Source organism: Strix aluco, chromosome 7 (assembly GCF_031877795.1).
Source record: "Strix aluco isolate bStrAlu1 chromosome 7, bStrAlu1.hap1, whole genome shotgun sequence".
NCBI lineage: Eukaryota > Metazoa > Chordata > Aves > Strigiformes > Strigidae > Strix > Strix aluco.
In genome coordinates this window covers 17,126,388-17,138,749 of record NC_133937.1, presented here as the reverse complement: position 1 = coordinate 17,138,749, position 12,362 = coordinate 17,126,388, and positions in this window count along the sequence as shown.

The window sequence follows — 12,362 nt, the reverse complement described above, 5'->3', positions numbered from 1 at the left end:
ACTAACTTGACTTAGGGGGATGTCAGCTCGGTTAACTGTGCCTTGATGGATGACTCTGCAAGGCGTGTTCTGCTCCCCACCCCACGGTACAACAGCACTTCAGTGTGTTACAGGGGAACTGCTTGCTGATACCAGTGTTTCTGAAGAGGAAAGCAAACAGTTTGTTAACTAAATGCTTTTATGAGGGTGCCAAGAAGTGATTCAATCTGTAACAGGTTTGCAGTGCACTCACCCGAAGGCTCTACCTCTGTTTCTGTCCTGCCTACTAAAAATAGCCACCCTGGCTAATGCCCCTCATGTGACAATCGTAACAGCCCCTCATGTGACAATCATAAGCTGTCAAGCATGAGACTGGAAATGCTGAGAAAGTGTTTGCTCTCCTGCAGGCTGCATTAAATAAGCAAGAGGAGACAGCAGAGGAAGAGGGAGAGTGGTTTGCAATGGGCCCTGCTAAATGTAAGCCTTGCTGAAGGCCTCTGGCCATTCCTGACATGACTTCTTCACAAAGGTGGTTTTCTGTTTGGTTGCTCTGGTTTTCTCTTAATCAGGCTGTTTCTCCAAGCTGGGGGTTGCAGTAATTGAAAACCAGAGCTTTAGCAGAGGCTGGTGTCTGCTTCTGGCCAGCTGGCAACGTGAAAGACCACTCATACCATCTCTGTCGTGATGTTTCAGACTGGGATTGTCAAAGCAGAGACAGGCTGGTGTGATGGCATGACCAAGTTGTGGCAGCACTGCTGCACTGATGTGGTGTGCACACTGACGAGGAATGGACTGGGGTTTATATGCCAGAATTAACTTACTTTATTCCAGGAATAGTTGCCTACAAGACAGAGTTACACCAGTAGCTAAATCCATAGACGGACTCCTACTCAGGCATTATCCCTACCATGTCCAAATGCATTTCAGTTAAATTCAAACCGGTGCTAGCTGGTGTGGTTGGTGGAAGGTTCACAACTTGCATCATTTTCACTTTGGCTTTTCAGTGTGGATGTAGACTGTATCATCTGATGGCTATTGATTTGCCCTTGGTTTTCCACATACTATTTATATGCACAGATCACTCCTCTGCTTTTCCTGTGGCATGGGTGAACTGGCGAGGAATGACAGAATAGCCCAGAACACTGCAGCACAAAAGGAAGTCGCAGGATATTCCCTGCCAGCATGTGGTGTGGTGAGTATATTATCCATAAGAAGATAGTAGCCTGAGCTTACCTGTAGCTACCTGGTGTCCATAGTCACATCCCGTGTAAGTGTTCAAAGTCCAATGCCAACTCATCCAATACTAATAAATGCTACCACATCAGATGCAGGAAGAGTTTACACCTAGAGTTACACAAAGACTAAGGAACCCTAAGGAAGCTAGCTCAGCTCTTTGACTTGATCTTAAGAAATGCCCCACATAAGATGAAATGCATATATAGTTTTCAGTATCATTCTTGGTTTCAGCTCTTAAGAGGAGGCACTAGTCCTTAGTCTCCAGATGTGTAAGATGTGGGAATTTAAACCTCATTGGATCCTGGGGCAGTAGGTGGTTGGGATGCAGATCCCTGATACCTCAAACTCTGATCTGAGAGCTGAAGAACTGTTAGAATTCATCTGCAGACAGGTAAGAAAGATGCTGGCTTAGGACGGAGGCTTCCTTAACTCCCTTGGTAAGAAATAAGGCAGCTTAATGAGAATGCATTGACAAATAAACTCATCAGTGTTTCTGAGGGCATTTATCAGACCCAGAATAAAGGTAGTTTGGGTTCCTTAATTGAGTGTGCCAACTTTCTTAAAATGTTTAATCTTAATGTTAACTGACATGTAGTGTTCTTTAAAAGTTTTCTAATTTTTAGGTCACTAAGAGGAATTTAGTTTTGCCTAAGGATTTCTTGTATATTAATGTTTCCAAATGCAGGAAAGAAAGGGCTGAAGTTGACTTGGATTTGCGTCCATATTTTCTTGATTCTTTTTCTTACTTTTTTTCCCCTCAACCACAGAAGTCTTAAAAAGCTTGTGACACATTATCCATCTTCTAATCATCATCCCTGTGATAATGTCTTGCCAGATCTCTGCTAGGCATGAACTAACTTGTCAGCTAGCTACAAACACAGGCAGGGTAACCGAGGACTAACACCCTATCTAGATATAGAAACCTAAGATGTGGTGTGGCTGACAAGATTGTTGAGTATTCCAGGATGGACCTGTGGGGAATCTCATGGCAAAAACTCTGAATCACGGTCTCTGTTAGGCCAAAGATCCCTTCTGGCACAAGACGGATGTTGGATGTTGCTACATCCTTTTTGCTGCTTGAGTACAGGCCAAAGGTGAAAGATCTTTGGAAGGCCTTTTCTTCCACCGGAAGTGATTAATGGAAACCAGCCAGCCAGCAGATCAGAATAACAGCTGGAGTGCCAGGATCCTGCCAAAAGAAACGTGTTTGTGCATTAAGATTACTGGGCACTGACTTTTGTCACTTGAACATCTGTATCCTGCTCTGAGGATTTCAAAGCACATTTGAAATTCATCCTCCTGGAAAATGAAAGCACAGAAGTAGCCCCAGGCATGCCAAAGATTGCAGTAGACTTAATCAGACAAACCTATTGTACCACATCTGGCTTCTCAGATAGCTTATTTAAAACAGCAAGAGTATCTTCAAATCATAGTCTCTTATATATAAATTCCCTGATGCAGATTTCCTGCATAGCTAAATCTCTGTTACTGCTATTATTTGTAACCTTGGTACAGCATAATCTTTTTTTAAAAAATCTCTGAAGGAATGAATATATCTAGGTTATTCTAATTAATAACTTTCTCTTTCATTCATAATAAGCTTTAAATTTTATCCCTATTACTAGGGGAAATAGGGAGAGACTGTACTGATAAAGAAAGCACAACAGTTCAAGCCTGACTCAGAACTATAATTATTATGGCTTGGTTGAATCACCAAGCCTGTCTGCAAGAAGAATGGGAGTGCTGAAGTAAAAAAGAGTGGTTTTTTTTTTTTTTTTTTTTTTTAATCCTTTCCACAGGAATACTTGGGGTGGGATAGCTTAAAGCAGTTTGGTATATTGAACTGAAGACACATGAGAAGCCAGATTTAGAGCAAATACACAACAGAAAGGAAAGCTTCTGGTTTTGTAAACTTCTGAAATGCACAAAGTCAGATATCAGCATCAAAACAATTTCTAACAAAAACAAAAAACAAATTTCTAACAAAAGAAAAGTGTGTGGATTCACACAAGGAGAGCCCTGTATGTAGTGGAGGAGCATGATACTCCAACTTCAGTGTCACTTAAAAAGCATTGCTAAGCTTTTGGTAATACATTTGTAATACATGATACCTTGATAATACATTTGTAGATAACCAGTATAAACCACTATGGTTTATAATATGTTCCAATATTTTAAAATGTGGGAAGTTATTTCAGTAAAATATTCAACTTGCTTCAAAACACTTTTTTTTTACTATATGCATAAACGTAAGATATGTAGTATGTACCTAAGTTTTAATCAAAATGCAGCCAGAAATGTGGAGTTTAAATGTGTATAAAGATATATTTAATTGAATTGTAGTTCTGTCTTTTATTCTATTTCTTAAGGTTGTATTTTCTGCTTGAACCACATAAGTTACATGGAAGCCTGGAAACCTTCCTCCTGGGTCTGAAAATATCCTTGTAGAAAACTTATCTCTATATGACAAAGATGGAGAAAAGGCTCACTTTTCTCACTGAAAGGACTCATTCCTTGTGATCACTCCTTATGATCAACGAACCATGTGCTATTTCTCTATATATGCCCTAGCTAGCCTCTTAATGTTTATGACTTCCTTAATCTGTTGCTGGGTTAATTGAACTGTTGACCTGTGTCTTGCTGTGAGTACACATCAAGTGACAGAGGTCTGTTTGGTTGCCCAGTAGTCAGTGAAGTTATTTTTAAGAAATGTGTATTTTGTGGGACATTACTTGCAGGTCTTTGTTCTAAAGATACATCTTTGGTTCTGGTTGTAACTGACACTGATGAAGTAAGTGACATTGAATTTTTCCACGACCTGCACCTGTGAGCCCATCTGCAAACACATACTATCCATTTTCCCCAACACAGGCTTTTCAAGTCTCCAAATCACACTGTATCTGAAAGACAGTAATTTTTAGCAATAGCATCTCCTACTTAGTTATATGTCACATTTGCTATATCTGACTAATGCAAGATAACTTCTTGAAACAAAGTTAATGTCCATCTGCTTTCTAGGCCACATAGACAGTAACACTGTGGTCATTAGAATAGTTCTTGATATTTTTCGTAGGTTGATGCATACTGTCTAGACTAGTTTAGAAAAAACATTTATATAGAGGTATCTATATAAAAAGTATTTCTTCCTGTTCCTCCATCAAAGTACAAATTTGCAAAATTTGCCCTTTTTTAATCTTACAGTGTACTAAGCTTTATGCTCTTTGACCATAGCCACTTATACAATAATTTTTTTTTTTTTCTGGGTGCTTGGGCAAAGCCAATGTGAAGTAAATTTCAATGTGAAGTAAAGCTGAGTAAATGTCAATTTTCACCTTATGCTTGTGAATATTGTCGTGGCTTGAGCCCAGAGGGCAACTGAGCACCAAAGAGCTGCTTGATCACTCCTTCCCCCTCAGGAAGGGGAAGGGGAAAGAGAAAATAAAACAAGAGGATTGCGATAAGGACAGAGAGGGATGACTCACCCATTTCTGTCAGGGGCAAAAGACAGACTCATTAGGGGAAGGAAATGAACATCAGTTTAATTCAAACACTAACAATGACACCAGTTAACAGACTAGGACAGTGAGAAGTATAACCACATTTTAGAAACACCTTCCCCCCACCCCTCCCTTCTTCCCAGGCTCAGCTTGGCTCCTGACTTCTCTACTTCCTCCCCTCCAGTGGCACAGGGGGGTAGGGGATTGTGGGGGGGTTACAGCCAGTCCCGCCACTCTTTCATCTTCAGGGGGAGGACTACTCCTCGCACTCTTGCCCTGCTCCAGCATGGGGTTCCTCTTATGGGAGACAGTCCTCCATGAACTTTCTCTGACATGAGTCCTTCCCACGGGCTGCAGCTCTTCCCGAGCTGCTCCAGTGTGGGTCCCTCCTGCAGTTTGCAATCCTTCCAGCACAGAACTACAACAGCAGGGACTTCCCCCAGAGCCCCAGCCTCCTTTGAGCACAGCCACCTGCTCAGGTGTGGTGACCTCCACGGGCTGCAGGGGCACAGCCTGCCCTCTCACCATGGGCTGCAAGGGAACCTCTGCACCAGCGCACCTCCCCCCGCCCTTTTCTTCCAATGACCTTGGTGTTTGCATAGGCATCTCCTTCATGACCCCTCCTCACAACTTCAAATCCTCCTCTCAGATTCCCCTTCTTAAACATTATTACAGAGGCGCAGCTAATTGGCTTGGCCTTGGCCAGAGGTGGGTCCAACTTGGAGCCAGGGGAGCTTTGAGAAGCTTGTAATAGGGGACAAGTGCTGTAGCCCCCTCCCCTGCTACCAAAAACCCCACTACACACACAAAGCCAACACAAATATTTAACCCAAAGTAGTCATGTGCATATTTAAAGCAAAGCTTCAGGTATAAAAGATGGGGTCCTCTATTTTGGTAAAAACCTTTAAGATGTTACTCTTGTTTTATTTATTGTTTTGCTATAACGGATTCTACAGTGAAAATGAGGAGGGACAGTGTCCCAATCCAAAGATCAGCCTTCATGCAATGGGTGTTTATGAATGTCCAAATTATTTGTGTTAGCTTACCACCAGGAACACCACAGTTCCTCTCCAATCCCAACTCAGAGAGATGGAGCTCTTTCGGACTCTAATAAAGCAGCATGTCTGTATGTCCATCTTCTGCTATGCTTGAACTCTTGGATGATCTAAAATTTATCTTAACACTTCAGTATTTAGAAATTGCTCAGCATTTGTGTTATAAACACTTGGAATACATTTTAAAACAAATATGCAGCAGTGCCAGACAAACGTCTCTCCAAACCATGGTGTAGGAGAAGTTTTTTTAAATGCCTGAATTCTAAGAATGTGGTGAATGCATTCTCCAGGTATGAAATAGGTATGCTTAGACACATCTTCCTTCCAAACAGAAAGAAAAGGGGACAGCTAAGAAGTTGTTTAGTGTTATTTAGAATGGTGCATGATTTCTCCCAGTAATTTGGTTGTATACAAATAATATTGCCTCTTTAGACTGTGATAGGCCACATTTATTGTACCTATCTTGTCACGTTTAAACGCAGAGGATTTTTATTTGTGTAGATTTTTAAGCAATGTCTTATCTGTCTTTCTCTTACACGCTCTGTTAGTTTTACACCTGGGTGTGCAAGTTTTCCAATGTGACTTTAAAAAAAAAAAGTTGGAGTTAAGTAACAGCTGGAAAGCAGGACAATTTTTTTCAACATTCACTTTGTCCTGGGCTCTACAAAAGACATCAATATCATTACTCCCTTTTTGCAGAAGGGCAAAGAATCTTAAAGAGAAGTGAAATTAATTGCTGCAGGTAAATCTGCAGTAAAGCCCCACTTTCTTCATTCTTGTCAACAGACACCTTTGCCCTTGTTCCTGTCACAGTTCATTATCCCTTTGTGTTAGTACTTACTCATGTTTCTGTCTGTCTTGCTCCTCAGCATAGGAGGCATTTGGGGTTCTTACACTCCTGAATGGTTACCTGTGGGGACTTTCTGTTCTGCTTCAGAATCACAGTCAGGTTTACAATACAGAGTTAAAATCTTATAAGAAATCTCATCCCACTTCTTCAGCTGTGGGATGAAGCATGCACAGTTGCTCCTGGGAGATGGCTTAGACCAATTACGTTAAGTGCAGAGATTAAGCGTGCTCCATCAATACACCCTTCGGAGAAATCAATTGCCAAATTGTACCATGGGAGATCCTTCTGAAGTTTATAGATTGAATGGGTGAGTTTTACTAGACAGCAAAAGGGATTCCTTCCATGTGATGTCTGAAATACCTGTTTACACATAATAAGCACAGAGTTTTTCTCAATTAAACCTTTATAAGAACTATTTCAATTGGGTAAACAGCATTTTTCCCTTATAAAGCACTGAGAATTTTAATCAAACTTTTGAAAAAATGTTCAGGCTGATATAAATTTCTGGACTGCATTCTGAGTAAATAAAAAGGAGTCAATGAAATAATGTGTTAATAAAATATGACAATTTACTGAGGGTTGTTAGGCAGACCTAGTTATAAGAATCACTATCATCAGCCCTGCTGCACTGAGACCTGCACTGAGCACCTGACAACTAGCTAGAACATGATTGTACATATACATAGTCAAATTTCTGTGAAAGAGGGAAAATTTGCCATAGAGAGAGCATAGATTACCCCACAGGTCCTTATTTTTGTGCTCTAACATCTTATATTCAGAGGAAAATGCAAACCCTTGAAGGACTGTAGAATTCACGTATGTTGGCAAATGTTGCTCACTTCGCACATGCCCATGCCATGTGAGGGTGTGGACTATACAGTCTTCCAAGGAAATCATGCAGGTGGAAAAGGTAATTCATTCACTACTTTTGTATTTGTTAGCATGAGAGCTGTCAAAATATATCTGCAGATAAATCACTTCTTGTAGGTTTTATAACAGGTTTGTCCTATCAAGATAAGCCTTTCCTCCCAGATAACCAGCTGTGTCAGATTGCTCAGGTGAAACTCTAGCTGATCACAGATCAATCGGTTTTAGGTCAACTCCATTGACATTGGCTGTTTCTCCATGGGATGTGCTGCTGGGTGGTGTTGCAGCTACCAACGAGGCCTCAGCGTAACACAGGATGTCAGTTTGCTTTTACAAAGACGGTGGAAAGAAACCCAGCTTCCCCCCTCTTTCCCTGTCTCTTTTTTTTTTTTCAAAGTCTGGGCTCTATCTCAGTATCTACAGTTCAGTTTCCCTCCAACAACCCGACGTGGCAGTGCTCAGCCAGCCGGGGAAGCCTGCCCTCCACTGCCTGCACTCCTGAAAGGCAGCAGCCAGGGAATTAATTGTTCAGCAACGTGTCTTGATTGCTGGGTCCGAAGAACAAAGCGGACATGTACAGCCGTCACTTTATTCCTATGTACCTATGGGATGAAATTGAGGCCACTCCACACTCCTTATGGGTGAGTGATGGCTGGTTCTGAGCTCGCTCAGGGGTCACGGGCATCACATCCACCCCCTGCAGCTGAACGGTGCAGCCAGAACCAAAAAGGGACCGCTGCAGCATGGTGCAGGGCCCTGCTGACTAGCTCAGCCTCGTCCTGTTGCTCAGCACCACCGACCTACCCCTAACATGTCTGCTTCCAGAAATCTGCTGGTTTCACTTGTTGAAAGACCCATGTCCCATAGTGTGGCCCTACCCGGAGCCAACCTGCCTTACCTACCCAGGGGGACAGCCTCCAAGGAGCCAAGGCACGCACCCGCGTCAGACCTCAGCCAGCCTGTCCCCAGCTGCAGCTTCCTCGAAGTCCGAGGCCATTCAGGGCAGGAGCTCAGGTTGCAGCAGCCTGAAAACCCTGCAGTTTGAGCATTGCAAATGGCCTCCCATCACTTGCTATGGTTGTACAGCTTGCTACAAACAGGCACCCTAGAAAGAGAGGTGACCTTAAGAAAGACTTACCTTCACAGAGAAACTGATTGAAGTGCAGGTTGGAATTACAAGAGATATTACAATTTTTACATTGTATATTTGTTGAAGAAAACTTAGTCCCTCAAAAATCAAATGGCCAACAACATGTGCTGTTACTGTACAGATGCTTTCAGGTTTGGAGCTGTGAATCCAGAGCGGTTTACAATAAAGACCATCATCAGAATACTCTGATCATAATAAGGACACCCTATAAATAATGTAAAAAGCTGTGATGTCAGGGAAGGATTTGCCTGGGGGCAAACTGTTGTCCATTCCCCCTCCCCAAGCCCCCTGTTAACACTTCTGAACACAGTACATCACTTGCAATGGCTTGGCCACAGCCCTCCAGGTGTTCCTCCTCCTCTGCTCAGCTTTACTTTGTTCCCCCCCACCTTTACAGTGTTATTTACAAAATTTAGGCTTAACCCTGGAGTGGCTTCGGTGAGAGACAAGGCCATAAAAACACTGTTCATTGTTCTTGTGCACCTGTGTCCCTCACCAGGTCAAGCTTTACAATGAGAGAAGCAATCAGTTTCATGGAGGCAAACAAACTGTTTTCAGCTAGGTGAGTAAAGTCTTGGAGGCCTGCTGCTCTGCAATGTAATTTCTTTGGTGTGAAATGCACTGAGTTTTCTGAGGCATGTAATCCTCATTCAAGTTCTTATGAAAAACTTGAGATAATTGAAAAATTTTTAACCTCTAAAACTAAGCATCATGCATCTGTCTGACACAGTAACTGCTACAGTCTGCACCATGTGCAGAAATGTCAACAATACAGCAGAAATGAGTAGTTGTTCTCATATTTACTTCAGGTAAGAATTGTTGCACCAATCACTCAAACCTATTGCTCCACATAAGTGATTTAGGAACACTGGGCGTATCTCTTTGAGTTTCTCAGTGAGTTTTGCATGGATGTTTGTGTTTTGCTTACAAATCAGCATTTGATTACTTGATTACTCCTCCCTTTCCAGGACTTACCTCCTCCAAGGAATGAAGCCTATTTCAGGGTGTCAGGAAAACTGATGGTTTGTAGGTTTATCAGGTAATAGTTAGCTTTGTTAAAAAGTTGTTTATTCCTTGAGCTACTGAAGATAAAAAAAAAAAAAAAAATCTGGAGGCAATGGAAACCGCAACAGAAAGAAGAATGAAGGAAAAGAATTTACGGTCAACCAAAGATAAATCCAGAAGAAGGAAGTACAGGCTCTTCTGTGTGGGTTAGTTTTCATTTCAGTTTCTTCTTGCTCTTTAATAGAACTTTTCCACATCCCTTTTACTGTTTATTTGAAAATAGGGTGCCTTAGCATTGAACATGCACTAGAAGAGTGCACAGTGCATCCACAGATCATAACAAGAAGGACTGGATTTTTAGTTTGCTTTGGCTGTAAAGCTGTGGGCAATCAGCTTTCATTAGCTATGTAGCTGTAGGGTACTCTGTGTCTCCATTAGCTTTAGTAGGGCCTGCAAACAAGTGGGTTCCTCGTTGGCTTTCTCAAATTTGCTTTCTGTTTGCCTTGTCAGCTCTAAACTCACAGGCTAATATTTGTTGGTATTCTTCTGAGTTAAGGGATTATCTGCGTATGCATCTGATTCAGGTGATTTAAATGTGTTGGCTTCTGTGTCAACCTGTTGGTTTAAGTGTATCTTGGTATCTGGTTTAAGTTAAACTTCTTACTAATCATTTAAGCTAAACTGAAAGAAGACTACATAAAAGTGCTTGGGGAAAAAAAATTAAAAGGCTTTAAATCTGTCAGTCTAAAGGATCCTGGCAGTATGGGCCTGCCCTGGTTGCTCTCCCAGGACTTTCCAGATGCCTGGTTTGCATAAAGGCAGTTGCATGGCATCGAACAAGAGGTGTAGCTAGCCTAATATTCCTGCTTCTGAGATGATGAATTAAGCAATTATTTAGGCAGTGTGTGCCTAAAAAAAAAAATGTAAGAACAGGGTAAGCTTAAATGATACCTCCATTTGTAGCTCAGGGATTTTCTGACTCCAGAGAGGCCATACAGCCATACGCAATGATTGAATGGATTAGTAATTAGCGATCCTCATGGCATTTCTCTTCCACAGACCTGTCTAGTTTACCCTGGAGCCCATTTAAACACTTAGCTTCTTGTGGCAGGTAATTCCACTGAATGGCATTCCTTTGATGGAAAAAATCCCTTTGCTTTGATTGTTCTGAACTTGTTTCCTGCTAGCTTCAACTATTTCTCACCTTTTCCCTGCTGGTTATACTTTCATAATCTCTGCTATATCCCTTAGGTCAACTTGTTTCAGAATGGGTAGTCCTAATTTACGTAGTTGTTCATTGCTAGACTTTTGTTAAGGTTTCTTTTCCACTGAGTCTTCAACTTGAAGGTCTGCATCGGGAGGGGAGAGCCAGACAATGACTTCAGCTTGTGTTAGAAGTGAACATAAACTTATCTAAGATGTTTGATGGGCACTGATACGCACTGTATCCACTTGCTCTCTTTTTGTTGATCACATACATTACTTAAGTAATTGTGATTATAATATATGGAGAGATAAGCAGAGTTTGTGTTCAACTGGCAGTAAACTTATGTAATGATGTGTGTGGGTTTTTTTTCAAATGCACCAGTAAAATATAAGACTCTGTGATGTCAGTTATGCATATACATGGGTATATTAATAAAAAGTGGTAATAGTTGCAATGCAAGTGGCACAAATACCGAGAGCTGCTTAGTTTCAACAGAAAACCAGTCCATTTAGAGTGAGCACACCTGCACAGGGTGTATGTGCACTGAATGCAGGTATGAGGAGAGCGCTAAGAAAGGTCCAGAATAATTTAGATGGCTTGCTATTGCAGGACTGAAGGTGTGCCTTTCTAGGCGCTCTAAGCTTTAACAGATATGCTGTGAGAAATAAGACATGGTTATACAAGTGAGAGTGAGAGGCTGTTCCTACAGAAGCCTGGAATGTTAATGCAGAGGAGTTTGTGTGCTGCTGTCTGGCTCAGATTCTGTCTCTGCTTTGTCTCACAAAGCAAGTGATTCATTACTTTTTTTGCTCAGGGTGGGGCAGTAATTACTTTCCTGGATTGCTAAAAATAAAGCCAAACCATGACTAAAACATTAATCTTTAAAACAAAAAAGGTAAAAAGCTGATGTCTCATGTAAGTAACTGAACTTTTATTCAGAATGGATTTATACTATGGGTATGAATAATAAATGCATGTCTTTAAATAATGAACAACTTATGCCACAATCTATTTTTACTTAATCAGATCTCTATTTATTCCTAATATATGTTCCCATGCACAATAAGATACACTAGGTTTTTTTTCCCTACTGCTATTTATTGTCTCAGCATGTGGTTTTCCTTTTTGATTCATCAATACACATCCCTCTGTGGAATGCCAAGCTGTCCTATTTAAAAATATCAAAATGAAACATGCTAACCTGTTGGGTGTTGTGACGTGAAAATATTGGACTTACACCAAAAAAAAAAAAAATCAGTTGCTTATCTTTTGATATAACTAGCAGGTGCTGACTGGCATTATGCTGGGCCTTGCTGCTAATCTGCTCTCTTATTAATAACCTGGAAAATTACTGTTGTACCATGTGTTCTGGTAAACTGGTAGTGTTGGATGATAATATATTTTTCTTACTATTCAAATATAATTTGTATTTGTAAAATATTTTTACTTTCTTGAAGAATTCTGATCATGTCATAATACAAGTAAGCAAGGGAGAACTATGAATTTCAAAAATGCC